Raw genomic sequence first — 18,970 nt, 5'->3', positions numbered from 1 at the left:
AGAATGCTCAACAGTCACCCCACAGACACTACTAAAATGATGCAGTGTTTTGATGAAGTGAGTACAGAGAGAATGTTTCCTCACGTGAGGAAAACATAGCTAGAGGCAATCAGTATAAGATCCAACAGGAAATTCAGAAGAAGCCTCTTTATCCAGGAGTGTTTGGCGAATGTAGACCTTGACACCACCAGGAGTGATTGAAGTATGCATTTCAGGGAAGCCTAACAACCCAACTGACGTAGAAGGGACTAGAGAGTCGCAATATGGATTTAGAAAAGGAAAAACAGGACTCTAGTGGAGCATAAACACTTTTTTGACTATTTAGACCATTTCTGTACCTTATATTCAATGTAATCCTTTGTCAAACTGTCTCAGTTCGCAGTCATAAACAAAAACAGGAATGGTTGGAAAAGCTCAGCAGGTCTGGCAGCATCGGTAGAGAAAAATCAGAGCAATTGTTTCAGATCCAATGACCCTTCCTTAGAATCGGCTGTGAGGAAGGGTCTCTTGACCTGAAACATTAACTCTGATTTCTCTCCACTGATGCTGCCAGACCTGCTGAGCTTTTCCAGAATTTTCTGCTTTTGTTTCGGATTTACAGCATCTGCGGCTCTTTCAGTTTTTATTTAGCAACAGGCAATTTCCTGAGAGGGACAAAAGCTCGTGAAAACACGTAAAGTCAATTTCCACTCGTAAATCAATCTGTGAGTATGACTTTCGTCTCTTGTGTGAACAGTAAATGTCTAGTTTATATAGTCGACACAAAAAGAATTACAGAGATTAGGCAATTTCAAAGTTCCAGTTCCATAAGTGTTGTTGTTTTCCCTGAGTGCACAGTGTGAAGTGTAGAGGGCGGACAGCCTCATCATACTTTTACACGAGGGCTGACAAGTTGTCATTATGTGTTACTTTCAGCTTCAGGCTCGAGTGGAATGAAATAAAGATACATCAGTAAAAGATAGCAACTCTGGGTGGCCTTGAAGTGGTTGTATCTTTTTAGGTTCTTGCTGTGCCCTGGCCTGTACATTGATTAACGCTGTAACATTTGTTCCAGTTCAGTACAATTAATTGTTGTCTCATACGGGGCATTCTACCATCCTTATATTTCTGTTCTGTGCATTCATATTGCTCAATGAGTCACTGACCAACCATCCTTTTATATAAACCAGCTCCGTCCTATGCAGTATAACGTTGAGACAAGTGTCAATACAAGAATATATCTGCACATCATTAACCTAGTACTGCTGCTGGAGGAGAATGAAATCATCGTCAGCTTATACTTTTCTCTCCGTGTTCTTATTGGGCACTGTGGGTAAGTTCCTCTGTATAGCACTGTTTACGGCCGCTGAATATAATTTATCCCATTGTCACGTGTTATATGTGGCCACTTTACTTATTTTTGGTTAAATAATGTCCGTCCTGTAAAGGACTAGAGTCAACATACTCTAATAGTTCATTATATACATCCTCAGGAAGTCCCAACACACTTCATTTTGTAACCAATTACTGCAGCGCCATTTAATATTGTTACATACAGGCAAGCAAAGTGACCAATAACCCACAGCAAGAAATCACAAAGAGCTAATGTATAGACAAGAAGTTAAACCATCATCAGAAAGTTTCAAGAATCCAGGCTCCATATAACCATTTTGTGTAGATATGTTGATTTCAAGCTAAAGTTACAATTGTCAGTCTTGGAGGAGATCTAATTGGTTAATTCATGAAATTAAGATTGCATTTTTGGCTGCATAATGTCATTTCTTTCTGTTGATCTTTTCACTCTATTTAGGCGCATTTGACAACAATAAATCATTCCTTTATCTTCAGATGTATATATATATATATATATATATATATATTTGATTTTAGTAATAAATCACTGAATCAGGGCCTAATTCTCTCTCCACATCTGCAGCTGTAGAAACTGCTGAAAATCCCATCGAGGTAAATTGAAACTATTTTCAATTTCCATTTTTGCAACATCTTCATAGCTTTAGTGTGAGCATTAAGAGCCCATAGAAGCGTTTCTCTTTTTTATTCCAGCCACTCTGCGGGAGGATCCAGTCAAATTTGAAATGTCCTGCTAAATATGAACCAGTATGTGGAACTGATGGCGTCACATATAACAATGAATGTTTCCTCTGTCTGAAAATCAGGTAAGTACAAACCCTTCGACTAATGAGAATTAGGTTTGAAAGTCTATCATCTAAGTGGATAAAATATAAATCGAGTCAGATATATATTAAATCGGATCCTGAGACCTTTGTGGGTCAACACTTCTGCTGGGCGTGGGAGACCATATTACAATGGCGTACTAGAAGATGCAGGAGTCAAAGGGACATGAGTTATAAACATTGCTAAAAGGAAACATGAAGTTGAAGCTTCATGTCTTGTATTTTCAGGATGAGGATGCAAGAAACCAGACTAGAAAAAGAGACAGCAATTTAGACTGCATGAGAAGAAGTTGCTGATTTTAAGGCCATCATCAGCAGTGGGCATCCTGCCAATTATGCTTGAGCAGCCTGTGTTTGTGAGATTTAGAGTATCAGGTCCAACGTTAGATATGGTTCTGCTTTTGGACAACAATTATTAAAAATTTCAGGCTGTGCTAAGAATTCCACTGGAAGCCAATTTAAGATTTCAGTCAGACTTCCACTGTGATGCATTTACACATGCTAGAAGCTACAAATATTATCACACAGGACTGTAGTTTATGCATGTAAATGGAATTCATATGTGCATTGCACCTTTTCCTTTGGGGTAGAAAGGGTCATAGACATTGCCAATCTTTGCAGTATTCCCAGTGACAACACCCTGAACACTCAGAGTAGACCTGCCTAGTCTGAGAACTAAGATTGATAGATAACTGTTCCTGCCATAGCTTCACACCAAAGATGCCTCAGTCAATCAGTACCCTCTTTCAATCCCATATAGATTTGATCTTCCTTTACCAAACCTGGTTTCGTCTGGCCCAGTCCTAATGAGTGTAAGATGACTCCTTGTCTCCTTTCAGCAATTTTAAGGGAAGACCATTTTGAATAGGAACTGATTTGGAGTGAAAGAATTCTCTTGACTTTGCCATGAGACTTGAGAACAAAATCTTTAGTGATGCTTGACTGAGGGATTGCTGCACAGTCAGAGATGTTGGGCAGAAACCAAGAATTTCAAACCCAACTCCCCAACACTGGGACAAATCCTGAAACTATCCTGCCTCCCATTGAGTTTCCACTAGAAGGAATAGCCAATAAAACACATGAAGGGTACACACTGTTGTGACTTGACTTGTATACTGTAAGAGGATGTTGCACCACAGAGGACCAGTATGACCAGTGCTTTCACTTGTCAGCTGTGGGTCTTGTGGTGCAATGGTAGTGTCCATATCTTTGAGTCAGGAGGACTGGGTTCAAGTCCCACCTGTTCTAAACAGGTTGATGTGGTGTTAAATTTTTGTTTCTACTGGTCTTCCCTCTGGGGCAGCACACCACGGGGGAAAATTGCATTCTGTTCCATCAGGACCCCTCTCATTGACTTTCCTGCTCATCATCCTTAAGGACAGTGTAGGTGGACACAGCTTTTTAGTCAGCAACTTACTGTAATATTGCACAACCGCACAGTTGGGAATACCCAACAGTTCTGGGAACATTCGGCCTGCTGGCATACAGCCAAAAGACTTTAAAAATAGACTTTATTTGCCCTCTCAAGCAAACCTTAAAAAATCCAATGGAATGCAGTATAGGCATAACTGGGCTTATTATTGAAAAATGTATCTGGTCCCTTAAGGGATGTCAGTCACTGGATTAGTGGGTCGGAGTTTACAGTTAAGAGGTGAACCTCTGGAAATTCTCAGCTATTCGGTTTATGAATCAGTTGTGCAATACCCTCAATATGGCTAGAAGAGACACTGAGAGAAAAGGACAGATATATATCTGTAACTCTCTTTGACAGAGGCATGTTTATCGCTCTGGGAAATCCATGAGAGTTTGAGGGTGGCTTCCCTTCCAGACCCTGATTGCCTCCCTCCATCCTTGATCAGACTTCCCCTCTCAGTTGGGCTCAGTAGTATGACTGATTCCAGTGTAATGTATTGATTTCCATTTCAGGACAACCAAAAGTCAAGTCAAGATTCAGAAGTTTGAAAAGTGTTGAGCTCGATTTTACAAAGGCCTCCAAAGAATCATAACTGCACATTGGACAGACATCACCCTTCTGGCCAATTCTAATTCAGAACTGTTCACCAAAATGAATTATTTGATCATTGTCTATTTTTAAATAAATTTTTTGGAAGTGTACTCTGTTAAGAAAAAGTCCTGAATGTAGGGCTGAATCTTGACTCTCAAAACCAGGTGGGTTGGAATTATGTCACAAGTTAGACTGCAACAAGTCTGGATTAAGAATTAAATTTGCCTTGAAACTGCCTATTTCTGATTTAGACAGCTCTGGCACAAAGGATGTGCAACTGTTGTCTTATGGAAAGTGGATTAGCCATTCTCATCTCTCATTCAAACAGTCATCATTTTAACCGATGGTTTTCAGCAAACAACAGCTTCTTAACAAAATGCTGCCAAAGCATGAAGTCTCTTTTCAAGCTCTCTGCAGTAGATCTTATTCATACATATCTTAAAACCATGCTGCTCTTTTAAAACTCAACTCTAAGTCTGTTAAAATTACTGTCTCACTCTTTGTGCACCTCCTCTGCAGCTGCCCCAGTGTTTTCTTTCCTCTATTCTTTTATCCTAAAGCACTCCTAAAGAAAGGCTGGAACTGTAAAAAAAAATTGTTGCTACACTGTTTGTGGGTCAAGATGAGAGGACCAGACCCAACAAGCTGCTTTGTAAACATTACCAATGCAGCAATCTATCTGATCGCCCCAGAATTGCTGGCCACCCACCTTCCTCCGCCACCCATGATCATTATCTGGTCCTCTCCAACAAGCACAAGTAAGATCATGCTTTTTCCAGACCACATCGGAATTCACCCTTTAATCTTGAAATTTATCAGGAGTCCAGAAGCTCCCCTCCCCTTCCTTACTCCAATCACCTTCAATCCCTCAGTACAATACTTGCTCGAATAGTTTTCCTGCCTGAAAGGGCTCCAGCCTTTTCCTACGGGCGAAGCCGCGCAGAAACAATTTGATGGAACTAAATTCTACAACCCAATCGGGAAAGCTACTTTGCTGGGTTTTCTAATGTAATAATAGCTTACCGTCAAACCTCACTTTGCAAACCATACCCCCAGCACCACTGTTGCATTGCACAGGCAAACAGTTTCTGCCAAAGTGCATTTACAAACAATGACTAAAGTATCATAGAACACTACAACACAGAAAGTAACCACTCACTGCATAAGATCTGTGCTAGCCCTTTGCTAGTGTCATATAAAACTCACCCCACTGCTTTATAGTCTCTCTGCAGATCTGTTACAGGTTTTGCCCAGATTTCCTTTCAAGGATCTTACTGTCTCAACCACAACCATTCTGTGGCAGAACATTCTTCAAGTGGAGATTCTAATGAAACGTCTGCCATGCCAGTTTTTGACAGCTGTTGTTTTGTCATGCAGTTATATGGCTGGAAATATTTCTTACAATTTTGCCTGGGGAAACGGGAATGAAGCCCTTCACAAAATATTAGTTTAAAATTAGGGCAGAGTGATCTCCTGAGCTGATTTAAACTTTCAGATTTATTGCTTTTTGGGAGACCATAAGCTGACATCAATAAGTGAAGTGGTTTGGAGGCCCAAATGTTGTTTGATACTATCAGTAAACAACAGTTTTGTCTTTACATTATGAAACAGTAAGTGCGTAAAATATACTTGCCACGTCATCTGATCTGAAAAAGCTGCAGACTGTGGCAAAGGTAAGAAAACCTCAGAGCATTAGTGACCACAAAATTGCCAAAAGGTTACTCAAGAGATCAGCCCTAAGAATGCTATTGAATCTGCCCAAGGATGGTCTTATAATATGAAGCTCTGCTATTAAACTGGGTGTCAGAAAGTGAACAATAAATACAGGCTTTTAATTAATAAGTTATATTTGGAGATGTATGCTTTAACATTGGCTGAGTGCAAACGTTTGATGTTAATTAACGTTTTTCTTGACACAAAAAGTAAGCATTTCTGAAAAACAAGGATCAGGACTTTCTGTCTTTCCAAGACACTCCATGTTCCTCAGAAGATGACTTTTGTTTTTGCCAATCTTCGCTCAAAATATTTATCAGGCAGATGTTAGGGATGTAATACCAGTTTGAAATAACTGCACAGAGGATGGTATCCCATCACCAAGTCATCATTTTTTTACACATGCACAGTATATGGACTCCAACTAGCTAACTCCGAGCCAGCCTCTAGAGTGAGGAGATGTTCTGAAACACCCTGTTTATGTCTGTCAGCCAGGGTTCCCTGATTGGCCCAGGTTAATAACCACAATCAAGGAACTCTTACGCACCAAGATCCACCTGGTCAACCTTGTTCCAATCAATACACAGTTCAACAGAGTGTTCTGGATTTAAGAAGGTCCACCAACTGATGTAAATTGAGCTAAGAGTGACATGCATTGAGAGTGAAATAAGGCTTCAAAAGCTAGAAAGAAAGCCAGTTTGAAATCCTGATTTGTAAAGTAGGTTTAAAAAAAAGCCAAGGGATATAAGTTTTAAAAAGTAACTCCAACTGCTAAACAATCTATTGCCTCAACACTCCAAAACTCAGGAAAAGAAGTTCATAAAACCATAAGATAGAAGAGCAAAAGTAAACCATTTGGTCCATCGAATCTGCTCTGCCATTTGATCATGGCTGATATGTCTCACAATTCCATTCTCCTGCCTTCTCCCCATAATCCTTGATTGACTCAATCATTGAGAATGAAGTGTTATAATCTCTTAATTGTGCACAGAGACCTAAGATATTTGAAAGGCTGGCTATTGAACTTTAAATTGGTCTGCCATCTAAGAAAATAATCTAAGTCCTCTCATCAATTTATAACTTCAAATTCTGATCATTGTTTCAGCGAATAGTCAGTTTGCTTTAGTTATTGTTTACAGTAACACATTTAATTCCCTGTGTATTGCTTGTCTCCTAGCTAGATCGCTATCCTCTCCTTTGTCCAACTATTTATCTTTCACTTTGGGTTCTATCTCCACCTACCATTTACTCCTTACCCCCTTTTCCCACCCCATCTTCTGCATATAAACCGACATTTTCCTAGCTACAGCAATTCTGTGGAAGGGTCACCAGATCCAAAATGTTACCTCGGATTTCTCTGATGAGATGCTGCCGGAACTGCGGAGCTTTTCCAGCATGGACTCCAACTAGCTAACTCCGAGCCAGCCTCTAGAGTGAGGAGATGTTCTGAAACACCCTGTTTATGTCTGTCAGCCAGGGTTCCCTGATTGGCCCAGGTTAATAACCACAATCAAGGAACTCTTACGCGGAGCTTTTCCAGCAACTTCTGTTTTCTTTGTTGTTTAAGAAAGTCTAACTTGTCACAAAGATCTACAGAATCTATTCATTTTAAAAAAATATGTTTTTATACAACCACAAAAATATATGCCTGAAAGGCCAATGGGTAGATCAGTGCATAGAACAGTCACCAGATTCTATAAGTTATGGATAACTCTTTGCAGCAAAGAAATCATGCAGGCACATTCTAAAACTGAACAACTGATGGCGGAACTTAGGTCAATTTTCTAGAAAATCTGCCTACGTGAAACGTAGACTCAGAATGCAAAAATCTGAAAAACTATCCACACAATGAGGTAGCACAGTCCCTTAGTGAAGATAATCCCAAAGATTCCTTGTGGGAAATCATTGACCCACACCAAACATTTTGCCATGCAGAGATATAAGTCAATGGGCAACTCACCCTGTATCAAAATAGAATAGAGAGTTCAAATTTCAAGTTGCAACAAAGTTCAAGAATAATTGCAAATAAAAGACAGCAATGAACCAACCATCCACACATTTGAGGAACTGTATGGCGATAGACAATGAGACAGGCAAATATCAGCCATTGGATTGAGCCGGATTACCACACAGCATAGTGAACAACATCCACTCCAAATACAAGTTTGTCATTCAGGGATGAGGTGATTAGTGAAGATTAGTTCAAGTAAAAATTCAGGCCTTGCCATTTCCCAAAGCAGGATCCCCAACAACAATAACATGTGTATCACGTCAAGCAAGAATGAATCTGCAGGGAACACAATTGTGGAAAAGAGTCAGCAGGACTCACCAAACATTCAAGATGATCCAAACGATTGAGCTACTATCCAACAAAACTACCATTCTTCTGAAGCTAAAGCGAACACAGCCAGGAAAATAAGGAAAGGTTCAGAATGTCTGAGCTTTTAAAGTCAAAGATTGGGAAGAGATCGGGCCCTGTTAATTTGAGATATCTAAACAAGTATTTGACAGTATCATAAATATGAAGGAGAAAGTCCTGGGTCGGAAAGGATTTATACTTGATTGAGTGCATTACGCACCATCCACTGAAATAATGTCACAGGGACATAGAGTAGAGAAAGAGTTTGTAGGAGACAGTGTGCGAAGAACAGTTTCTGTAATGATTTAGGTCATAGCGAGATTTGAGAAGATTTGTAGCTCAGGTTGAGGGTCATATTTGCAAAACCTGTAAATAGACGCAATAGTGCAAGAAACTTCATTTATTTACTCAGCAAGGTTCATCTAGCAAGACCAGAAAGGTGTGTATCCCAATCCATGCTAGATCAGTTCAGCTTTGAAGGGACCTGCAGCATTGTAACAGCCCTGGAGAAACAATATGTCTTAAATCTCAGGGATATGTGATCCAGTCCCATTCAAAGCAAAAGGCAAAGTCTCCATATTCTGACCAGACCATAGGGCTGCTTCCTCATTAGAGACAGGTAACTAGTGACGGTTTAACCTGAGGGTCACCACATCTCAGGTGAGGGGAGAGGTAGAGAAGGAGAGTCCTTCATGGCAACCAAAGCTGGTGTCTGTTAGTGTCACTCTGCACTGCACACCAGCCATCCATGCCAACTGGGCAGTACCACCTGAGCAAAGCAGGAGCTGTGCGAAGAAAGAGAAACATTAATTTGACATGATCATTCATCCAGTTGGCCAGGTGTTAAGCTTCATGCCCGGTTAAAGGCCCTGAACACATCCTGTGAGCGGAAATGAGCTGCCTGACACAGGCAGCAGGCAAAGTGCACAGGGGCTTTGCACAAGCTCCACTGATTGTGTGGCAATAGCTGCCCCCAAAAGTTTGTTTCCGAGGCAGCTGCAGAGCTCATTATTTGGTCCCTGCAACATGCTAGATCGCCATCAGTCAAAGGTCAGTGCAAGAAGCTTTGTTTCAAGTAAAAGGCCTGTGCCAAGTCAGGCTGATCAGGATCACTTGTGGTATTTCTGCAATGGCTCTACCATCACACACTTTCTTTGGTGATAAAGCTGCAAATCTTGTCAGTCACCCTCATTCCACCCTAGGCCTCTTGCAAAGCCAACAGATGAAATGTGGTCCTGTCGGAGTGTGAGGGCAGTTCACACTGTCCTGCAGGAACACCAGTTTACGGGAAGAGGTGGCTGTAAGGAAACATGGCCAAATGGACTGAGACACTCATTTCAACCTGGCAGCTTCACATTTCCCAGCTCAGGCCACACTCCAGCCAGGCCCCTAGGACAAAACAGAGACTAAATTCTGTCAAACAACACTAGCAGGTGTAGAAGGTGAGGTGAGGAAATACGGAAATTTTTTGACTCACACATCAGAATGCAAATATGAAAATCCGGTCCAACAGGACCTTCCTGATGAGGAGTAAGGATAAGTGGTGGGGAACCCTAAACAGCCATGAGGTTTGATCTTGAGCTCATCATTTACCACTGACAGGGTTTAGCTCATGGGCAGTCGTTCTGTCATTTTGCATAAACATTGTTTCGCATTGCATTGGACATGGCTTGCTGAGGCAGTGTGCAATCACGTAAATCAGCTTCATCATGTGACACGGTGTTAAAAGTGGATGACAACACAGCACCCACCAAATGCTGCCATTTCGACAAAATGAGGCAATTCTCAGCTCTTAGTCTTCTCTTCATGCCCTTGTTCTCTGGTACAGGTTAGTTCCTCTTATTACCATTGTTTACCCTCCTGGAATTTAATTGCTGACATCGCTTGCATTACTTTGTCTTCTAAGTTAAATAACAGAAAGTTTGTAAATGAACAAGATTCATTGCTTTCTGTTGGTGCTTTATACCTTCCGATCGGCAATTGTTTAAAAGTTGAAATGGCATTGGGAATTAATTTGCTCTGTTTGCTTCATAGTTAAAGAAAATACATGAACCTTGTCACTTCAGATACTGACTTTACCAACACATTTTTTTAAAAAATTCATGATTTTGTTACATTTTTTCAATGTGCTATTTCATGCTAATGATCAGGGGCATAGATAGAGTGGACAGCCAGAGACTTTTTCCTAGGGTGGAGGTAGCTTTTACGAGGGGGCAGAGTTTTAAAGTGAGTGGAGGTAGATATAGGGGAGACAACAGAGGTAGGTTCTTTACTCAGAGAGTGGTCAGGGCGTGGAATGCGTTGCCAGAGACGATAGTAGAATCGGCCTCATTAGGGGCATTTAAGTGGCTAATAGATAGACCTTAGGATTAGGGTAAAAGTTCAGCACAACATCGTGAGCTGAAGGGCTTATACTGTTCTATGTTCTAATGATTGTAGGAGTGTCCCACTCCAACCAGCTTGAGCTGTTGGTGTTGAGGAAGACGCTAACCATTCCTAAACACCCATACATCCTCCAAAAAGGGATGTCACGTCAGTACAAAGAATTCTCAACGCAGTAATAAAGTGATTTCACACCATCCCCATTCCTCACGGGTGTGATCCAAATGAGGCCTGCTTCAAAAAGTAATACTGCAGTCATGTAGGCATTTCCCCGGTGCACTGTTCTTAAAATCAGATTAACAAGTAGGAATTGTGGGAAGACAATTGTGCCCCATTCTCTAACCCCGTGTGTATTTATTCATACTGAGAGATTTGGTGATTTAGAGCATTGATTTTGAGCCATCTGAACAGTAGGGTGGAAAATATACACTAATTACAAGCTGAAACTGTGCCTCCTTCCATACATTAGTGTCAGGTTGATGTATTTATATCAGCAATTTGCATCCTAATTGCACCAACAAAATAATTTGTATTTGCAATCTGGGTCCAGTGTTACTTTCAGGATCCATTTCCAAAAGCGCCATCCTCTAGCACATTACTAAAATAATACTGAACTCAATACTATTTGGTACAACTGCCATAAAATCCCTCTTTCTTGTTGCAGAATTTGATTTAAAGGTTGTTGCTAGCTTTGAGAGGTGACGCTAGAAGTTAATACCCATAGTGGTCTGTGCCAAGGGGTCATGAAGGACATGGCCATCCCCATGATTCTGCATTTGAGGCACCAACCAGCTGGCAGAGGCTTCCACCATGTGGAGAAAGGGAAGAGTGGAAATTCAAGCCACATCAGAGCTGTTCTCTCTCCATATTGCAGCAGTTTGTCGCACAATGAGATTTTGATGGAGCTGCCTCCTGGTGTGGCAATAAACAAGAAGAAAGTATAAAAAGTGGAAGAAAAGCAGAGGGACCCCAGAGTTCACGTACGTGATTCACTAAAGGTGATCAAGCAAGTTGAAACAGTTATTCATGCAGCTTCTGGGATCCTTGAGGCCATAAATAGAGGCGTAAGGAAGTGATCCTACATCTCTACAAATCATTGGTCAGACCACATTTACAGTATTGTGTTCAGTTCTGGGCACTGTATTTAAGGAAGGATGTTAACATCATGGAAAGAGCCCAAACAAGATTTGATGGAATGATAGGATGAATGAGGGATTTCAGATACAAGGAAAGATGAGAAAAATTGGACATATTCTCCTTGGAGCTCCGAAGAGGTGACATATTGAGGTGCTCAAAATTATGAACAATATCTGCAGGGTAATGAGGGAGATCCTGCTTCAACGAGTAGGCATCAGAAACCATGGGCCACAATTTCAAGATTGTCAGCAAAAAAGTTAGGAGTGAGATGAGGAGAAACTTCTTTACTCAGATAGTTGTTAGGATTTGGAATGTGCTGCCTGGGAGAGTCGTGGAGGTAAATGTTTCAAAAGAGAGCTGGATATATATTAGAAAGTGATGTAATTGACAGGGCTAGACAAATAAGGCAGGAGATTGGAATTAGCTGAGCCAGAGCTAGTACAGACATGATAAATTGAAAGGTCTCTCACAACTTGAATCCAGTTATTTGACTGAATGATTGATGTATAACTAAATGCCAAGATTGAAGTATAATGTTTGGAATAGCTTAATAGTGAATCATCATTCTGATGCAGTTACGGGCGAAAATTTGCCGTTTCAATAAGTTGTGTTCTAAACCAGTGCTGTGACTATTTTCCTACCTCCCATTTGATTTTTCATGTGCAAACTCTGACCCAGGAATTAGGAAGAATATAATTATCCTTTAACTTAAAGCTTTTATATTTTAGATTACACCTGTTTTCACTTAATGATTTAGATTCTATGCAATTACTATGAAAGATCACTCACCATTCTAAAACTTTTGTTTTAATGTACAGCTTTTGCCCGACAGAGCCAATGTTTCGTTGTCTCATTCTGGAGCGACTGCGTTTCACCAATAATTCTAGAATGCCTGTATCTCTCATCTCCTCTCTGAAGCAGGAAGTTGATGTGGCTCATGTTATTGTGATGAACCTTTTCTTGCTGCTTCTTGCTTGCTCACTCCCTGCTCCCTCACCCTACTGCTCGCCACTTCACTCACTCCTCACAGAGGGAAGGGCAAGTGGGACAGCGAGCAGAAGGTGCCTGGCGAGGAAAGTGACAAGTGAGGCAGTGAGGGTTAGGAGCGGTCCGTACTTGATAGGTATCTTTGTAGGAAGTTACTGCCTGTGATGTGCTGTGCAGTGAGAAGAATGGCCCTGGCAATTCCAGTGGCAAACACAGACTTTTGCAGCATCTCTTTTCATTGTCTGTTTGAGAACATTTGTTAAGTCAAATTATTCTATTTAATGACAGATGTTTCTGTTTGGTATTGTAGCCACACTGCCTGCCACCAAATCAGGAGACTGAAATTTGCAGAATGAAGTACAACCCAATCTGCGGAACTGATGGGAAAACATACGCGAATATATGCTTGCTTTGTGCAGTGAGGTGATACAGACAATTATTCTGTTGTAGAAACTGAAAAGAAATTGGTACTGTTGAATGTTTTCAGCTTTTTAAGATAGGGACATTCTCGTCAGCACCATTCAGAGGATAAGCTTTGAAAATATTTATTTTTGCTATTTCTAAAATAAAGCTTGCAAGACTATGTATTAAAACAAAACCAAGGACTGTGAAAGTTGGTAATCTGAAACGAAAGCAAAAATTGCTCAAGAAACTCAATAGGTGTGGCAACATCAGTGGATACAAAACAGGATTTACATTTTGAGTCCTGTGACCCTCCCTCCAAGGAATGTTAGGAATTTGTGTTTTCCTAACTGTCTCACTTCAATATAGCACCCTCAGACCTTTCATAATCAATGGATTACTTTTGATCTGTAGTCCCTACTATTACGTCAGTAAGCTCTACAAACCGATAATGTACAAAGCCACATTTATTGATGGTTCTAAATTGCACCAACAAGGTGGACCTGGTTGAATGATCATTTACAACTCGTCATATACAGAGAATAATGTATTATTTAAGCACACAATTCCACCATTCAGACCCATGTCAATATTTCAGTTACACTGATCATCTTACGCTGCACCTCACCCTATCTGGACAGGGTAGGGAACAAATTGAGATTAACAAATCTGGGCTCCATTGTACAACTTATTAGTGAAGTGAAATGACATGAAATGGAAGGAAAACTGAGCAAGATGTAAAATTTGCATCCTACAACCTCCTTAATTTGGCAATAAAGGTTAAAATAAGCCTCCTTTTTTTTCACAAGCCAGAGGAGATTGAATCAAACAAGAGCTACAGGAACTCTCCAAAACTGAGCAGGCAGGCTGCACCATTGCTAAATACTTACATGACAAATAAGTGTCTTTGCTTTAGACATTGATTGTACTAATGCTCTGTTGCTATTTCAGGAATTTTGAGAAAAACATCAGGATCTAAAAGTATGGAGAATGCTGGAGTAACAATAATGGCAAGTGAAGGTTTCCTGAAAACCAGGATTTCTTTGATTCAATTGATTTCATTCTTTAAGATGCATTCTTCATTTGGCATGTGATTAAGAAATTAATCAATTTTAATGTACTTTCTGTTGGTGGTAAGAAATGAGAAACAATATACCAAGCACAGCGTAATTAAAGAATGTTGTTGTGTAATCAATATATTTATATCTGATATCGCAATCTCAACTTTGCTCTTTATCACTGTTACTTACATGCAATTTCATTGGATTATATTGAAAGCTATGAAATTTGAATTTATCCTTAATATGAGATCATCTACAATGGGAAAAAGGGACAACGCTCTAAAACCTTGTGATTTCACATAAACGTGTTGGACTATAACCTGGTGTCATGTGACTTCTTACTTTGTCCACCCAGCACCAGCACCTCCACACCATAAGAAAGCTTTTGATAAATAATCTCAATCATTGCATACTGTTGAATTAAAATCAAGCAGTCAAGAGGTAGTCACTATGATATATTGCACTGCTGCAATATCATCAACTTTTTTAAAAAATGCGCCAATCTGTTCTATAAAAAGAATATTTGATAAAAAGAGCTTAACCATAAAATCAGCAAGGAAAAAGAAACTTAAAAGTTATATTCTAATACATTTGTGCTGTTTGCAATGAACAACAGTCCTTGTAGTGGCCATGGAACAGAAGGATCCAAAGGAACTGTATTTGTCCATGTTTGTGAAGCCATAACCTTTTGAATATGGAAAACCGGATGAGACTGTTTCCAGTCTATTTCTATTGCCCAGGGTTGAATAAGTCCCTGGTAACGAGTATCAATGCTTCACAAATCATCCGACTAATCACTCTTAGGACCCTGAGATAAACAGGAGTTATCTAGAGACTCTGACAGCCTGCCTTGAACTTACATCAAATTTCTTTCAAAGCCTTTATTTGGCTTTGGCTACTTCTTTTCGATGCTGGTTCCTATGGATGCTAATTTGAACATCGTTTAATGCTACCTTCAAATGGTTATATTTGTGCTTAATGCACCCAAACTCTAGTAATGTCACCTGCTGCAGAAGCTTGACCTGCCTGTTCCAGAACTAGACCAATGGCTAGACAGACTATGGTACATCTATGGGCAGAGAATTATGTGATGACCATTATTAGGGAGGTGGACACACTACAGGTTGTGAAGCAGGAATTAGTGACTATCAGACAGTCCAAGAGAAGTAATCTCATTTTCTAACCAGCTTTCTATTTTGGATACTGGTGAGGGTGATTGTTCCTGAGGCCAGTTGAGCAAACACCAAGCCTGTAGCACCAGGGATGACCAGGTTGTAGAGGAGGGGAGGTAGAAGAATGGAGAGGCAACAACGATTGGGATTCAATATTCATGGCTGTAGACTTGACTTCAGGATTGTATGTTGCTTCCTGGGTACCTGGACCTAGAATATCACAGAGCGATCAGAGGACATTCTTCCAAGCAAAGGAACACATTCAGAGGATGTGGCCTTCATTGGTACCAAGAACAAACCCAGAAAGAGGCATGGCAGCCTGAAAACAGATTTTAGGGAGTTTGGAAATAAATTTAAAAACAGGACCTCAAAAACAGCAATTGCAGGATTACTTCGAGTGCCAGATGGTAGTGAACATGAGATAGAAGTATTCAATAATTGAACACATGACTGAAGAATTGGTGTAAGAGAGAGAACATCGGATTTCTGTGGCATGGGGACCATTTCACGGGCAGCTGTGGCCTGTATGAGACAGATGGATTGTACGTTAGTTGGACAGAGGCTAACATTGTGGGGAGATCTGCTGGCACTGTTGAGGAAGATTCAGATTAAGTTGGCAATGGGATGGAAACCAGAGAGGGAGCTCAGATTTGAGAGATGCAAACTGCTTGCATGATGTAGAAATGGGTGCATTTAGAAGACGGATGAAGCACAAGCAAACATTAGGATCAGAATGCAGAATTATATGACAAAGAACATGTTGAGGACACTCCATCTGAATGCATATAGCATTTCCAACTGAATCTGAATGATCTGAAGAACAAAATAGAGGCAAATGGATATGCCTTGGTTGCCATGATAGAGACACAGAGCAGAGCCCCTTTGGGGTCTGAGTGTGATGTGTGCTACGGTGAGAATTGTGATGGAATTGGAATTGGACAAGACATCGTGAAGCCAATCTCGACATTGAGATTATATCGCTCCATATTTTATACTCGTTACGAGCGGCATGGAGACCTTATTGCAGTGACAAGTTGCCATTTAAGGGGGATTACAGCTTGTTTAATGCCTTGTTACTGCCCGACTCATGTCATTAACATTCAGTCTCCTATCATACCAATCTCACCAGATGAGCTAGATGTTGACTCAACTCAGCTTGGAAGCCAAAGGCAACCTCAATTCACCACTTGTGTGAAGGATCTCTATGTTGGAAGGCACCAACATCTCAGTGCACAGTCCAAGAGCACTGGTCACATGGACTTCGCGGGGCACTAGCATCTGATATGTGCCAGCGTTTAGGAACCCTCATGGTGCATTTGGGATCCACTTACAGGGTGCTTCTGTAATTCAGTGCAGCACCTCCGTCTTCCCTAGTAACTCTCAGTGTAATGTTGCAGCAAGGACACTGTGTGCTCAGGGACACACAGCCTGATCAGTGACCGGACCAGACTGTGTCTCCAAGCTCTTCACTTGCTGTCCGAGCACTCACTCACTCTGACCCTACCTGGATGCTCACAGCATCCCTGTCTTCCCCTGCCTTTCAACTTTGGTTACATCAGTGAGAGATACCAAGCTAAGATTACTGCCTTGCAGTATAGTACATACACAAAGCCTGGAAACCTGTCCTGATTAACAGCAGGCTGCAGTCAAAGGGGATAGCCCTTCACTTAGGGAGTTCCAGCACAGCCAGGCAGAGGTATCCTCTGATACCAGTCGAAGGGCTTGAACACAGAGAGTCAGGCATGCAGAGTGGTCAGAGTCAGGATCCTATCCCTGGATGAGGTGCGAGGAGCTGCATGTTGGGAGGTCCAGCACCTGTTTTGGTTTTGTCTGCCTTATTAAGGGGCAGTTTTTGGCCTGGAATGAGAGAGAGTCAGGTATTATGGAAGATGACAGTGAGTGGCACAGCCAATACAGCAGGTGAGATGTTCTGAGCAATTGAGCAGGCAGCGCAGAGGGCATGCAGGATCAGTAGTTTCAGGGGTTGTAGGAAGATCACAATGAGTGAGGGAAAATTTTGCAGGTAGTAGTGAGGGTGATGGCGCATGAGTCTCGGTGAGAGGTGAGTACAGCGTCAGAGATAGAGTGAGAGTGAGCTATCATAGCAAAGATGGTGGCACTTACCCTGGAAGAGTGCAGAATGCCTTTGGCCTTCTTCCTACGACACTTCCTCCAGTGGGCAGAGACAGCTCTAATCTGGTCAGGAGTCTACACTATGGATCCTGAGGAAATCCCAACTCTGTACCATGCCCACCAACTCCCTGCTTAGACAGTGCGGCACTGACGTCCCCCTCTCTGTCACATCCACAGCAAAAGCCAGCAACCACTCTTCAATCTAAGTTAGATGGTGCAGCAAAGTAGCAACTTCATTCCTGTGTTTAAGTGGGAGGTGGATTTTATTTCATTGAAACAAAGATTACATAGTGATTGTATCACTTGTTGCGACTCACAATTTGTCTTTTATAAAGACAAGTGAGATAAGGAGTTAAGAATCTTTCATTAAAGCTTTATAAGTTTGAAGATTTCTGATTGTCATTATTCATTGTTTCTTTCTGTTTTCGACAGGAGTGGAATGAGACAGAGTTCACTGTGTACTCCATTGAAAGTATAGATTATCTGGATGGCTTATTTGTGACTGGGTCTTTGTAGTTTCGACCTTTACTTATGTCATTGACGCATTTCACAATATTGATACATTTTGACTCAGAAACATGCACTCTGTCATTTTCTGTAATCATTAACCCTATCGCATGTTTGACATTGCGCAATGTGTCACTGAGAACCCACCTATTTATATAAACCAGCTTCATTATACGTTACAAATAAACAGCAGAGTACTGACTCAACCAATGCAGGAAAATGAGGCTGTTCTCAAGTTTTGTTCTTTTTTCCCTGATCTTATTCTATGTCATGGGTAAGTTCCTCTTAATTCCATTGTCTGCTATCATGGACTTTAATCACTCCCAGCATTCTTGTTTATTTCTCGTTATTTTGTTTTCTGAATGATATTGTAGACTTACTACTAATGAACTTAATTGTGTAAGCACCTTATATCTTCTGATCTGTGGTTGGTTAAAAGCCGAAGTGACAATGAGGGGTGAACTGCACTGGTTGTTCTTGACAGCAACTTCATCATCACGACATTTTCTGTAAAAGCGTATTTGTGATGCTGCCTCCCTTGTTAGCGAGAGAGTTTTACGTCCTGCTAAAGGTAAGAGAAGAGTTTGACTCCAAACCTGAATGGAACTGAATAAAAACCGAAGGAGCTGCAGATGCTCTAAATCAGGAACAAAAACGGAAGTTGCTGGAAAAGCTCAGCAGGCCTGGCAACATCTGTGTAGGAAATGTCAGAGTTAATGTTTTGGGTCCGGTGATCCCTCCTCAGAACTAATGGTGGCTGGGAAAACATCGGTCTATATGCAGAAGATAGAGTGGGGGTGTGGGATAGGGAGTAAATGATAGGATAAAGGATAGAATCCAAAGAGAGCGAAGTGCAGTTGGATAGACAAGGAGTGGATAGCAATCTGGCTGTTAATGGGGACTCTTAGTGACTAACAATAGGTATTGTGTAATGGCAG

The 18,970-nt window shown here is 41.0% G+C and overlaps 1 long non-coding RNA gene across 1 annotated transcript; it reads left to right on the top strand.

Annotated features, from left to right (window-relative positions):
- The first annotated feature begins 9,934 nt into the window (after positions 1-9,934).
- LOC125451079 (uncharacterized) lies at positions 9,935-14,519 on the top strand. The gene is made up of 3 exons (XR_007247206.2): positions 9,935-10,079; positions 13,068-13,180; positions 14,111-14,519. It is a non-coding gene; the product is annotated as an uncharacterized LOC125451079 (long non-coding RNA).
- The last annotated feature ends 4,451 nt before the right edge of the window (positions 14,520-18,970 follow it).

Source organism: Stegostoma tigrinum, chromosome 3, assembly GCF_030684315.1.
Source record: "Stegostoma tigrinum isolate sSteTig4 chromosome 3, sSteTig4.hap1, whole genome shotgun sequence".
Classification (NCBI taxonomy): domain Eukaryota; kingdom Metazoa; phylum Chordata; class Chondrichthyes; order Orectolobiformes; family Stegostomatidae; genus Stegostoma; species Stegostoma tigrinum.
Note: the sequence above shows the minus strand (reverse complement) of the source record. Positions and strands in the feature narration are given on the sequence as shown.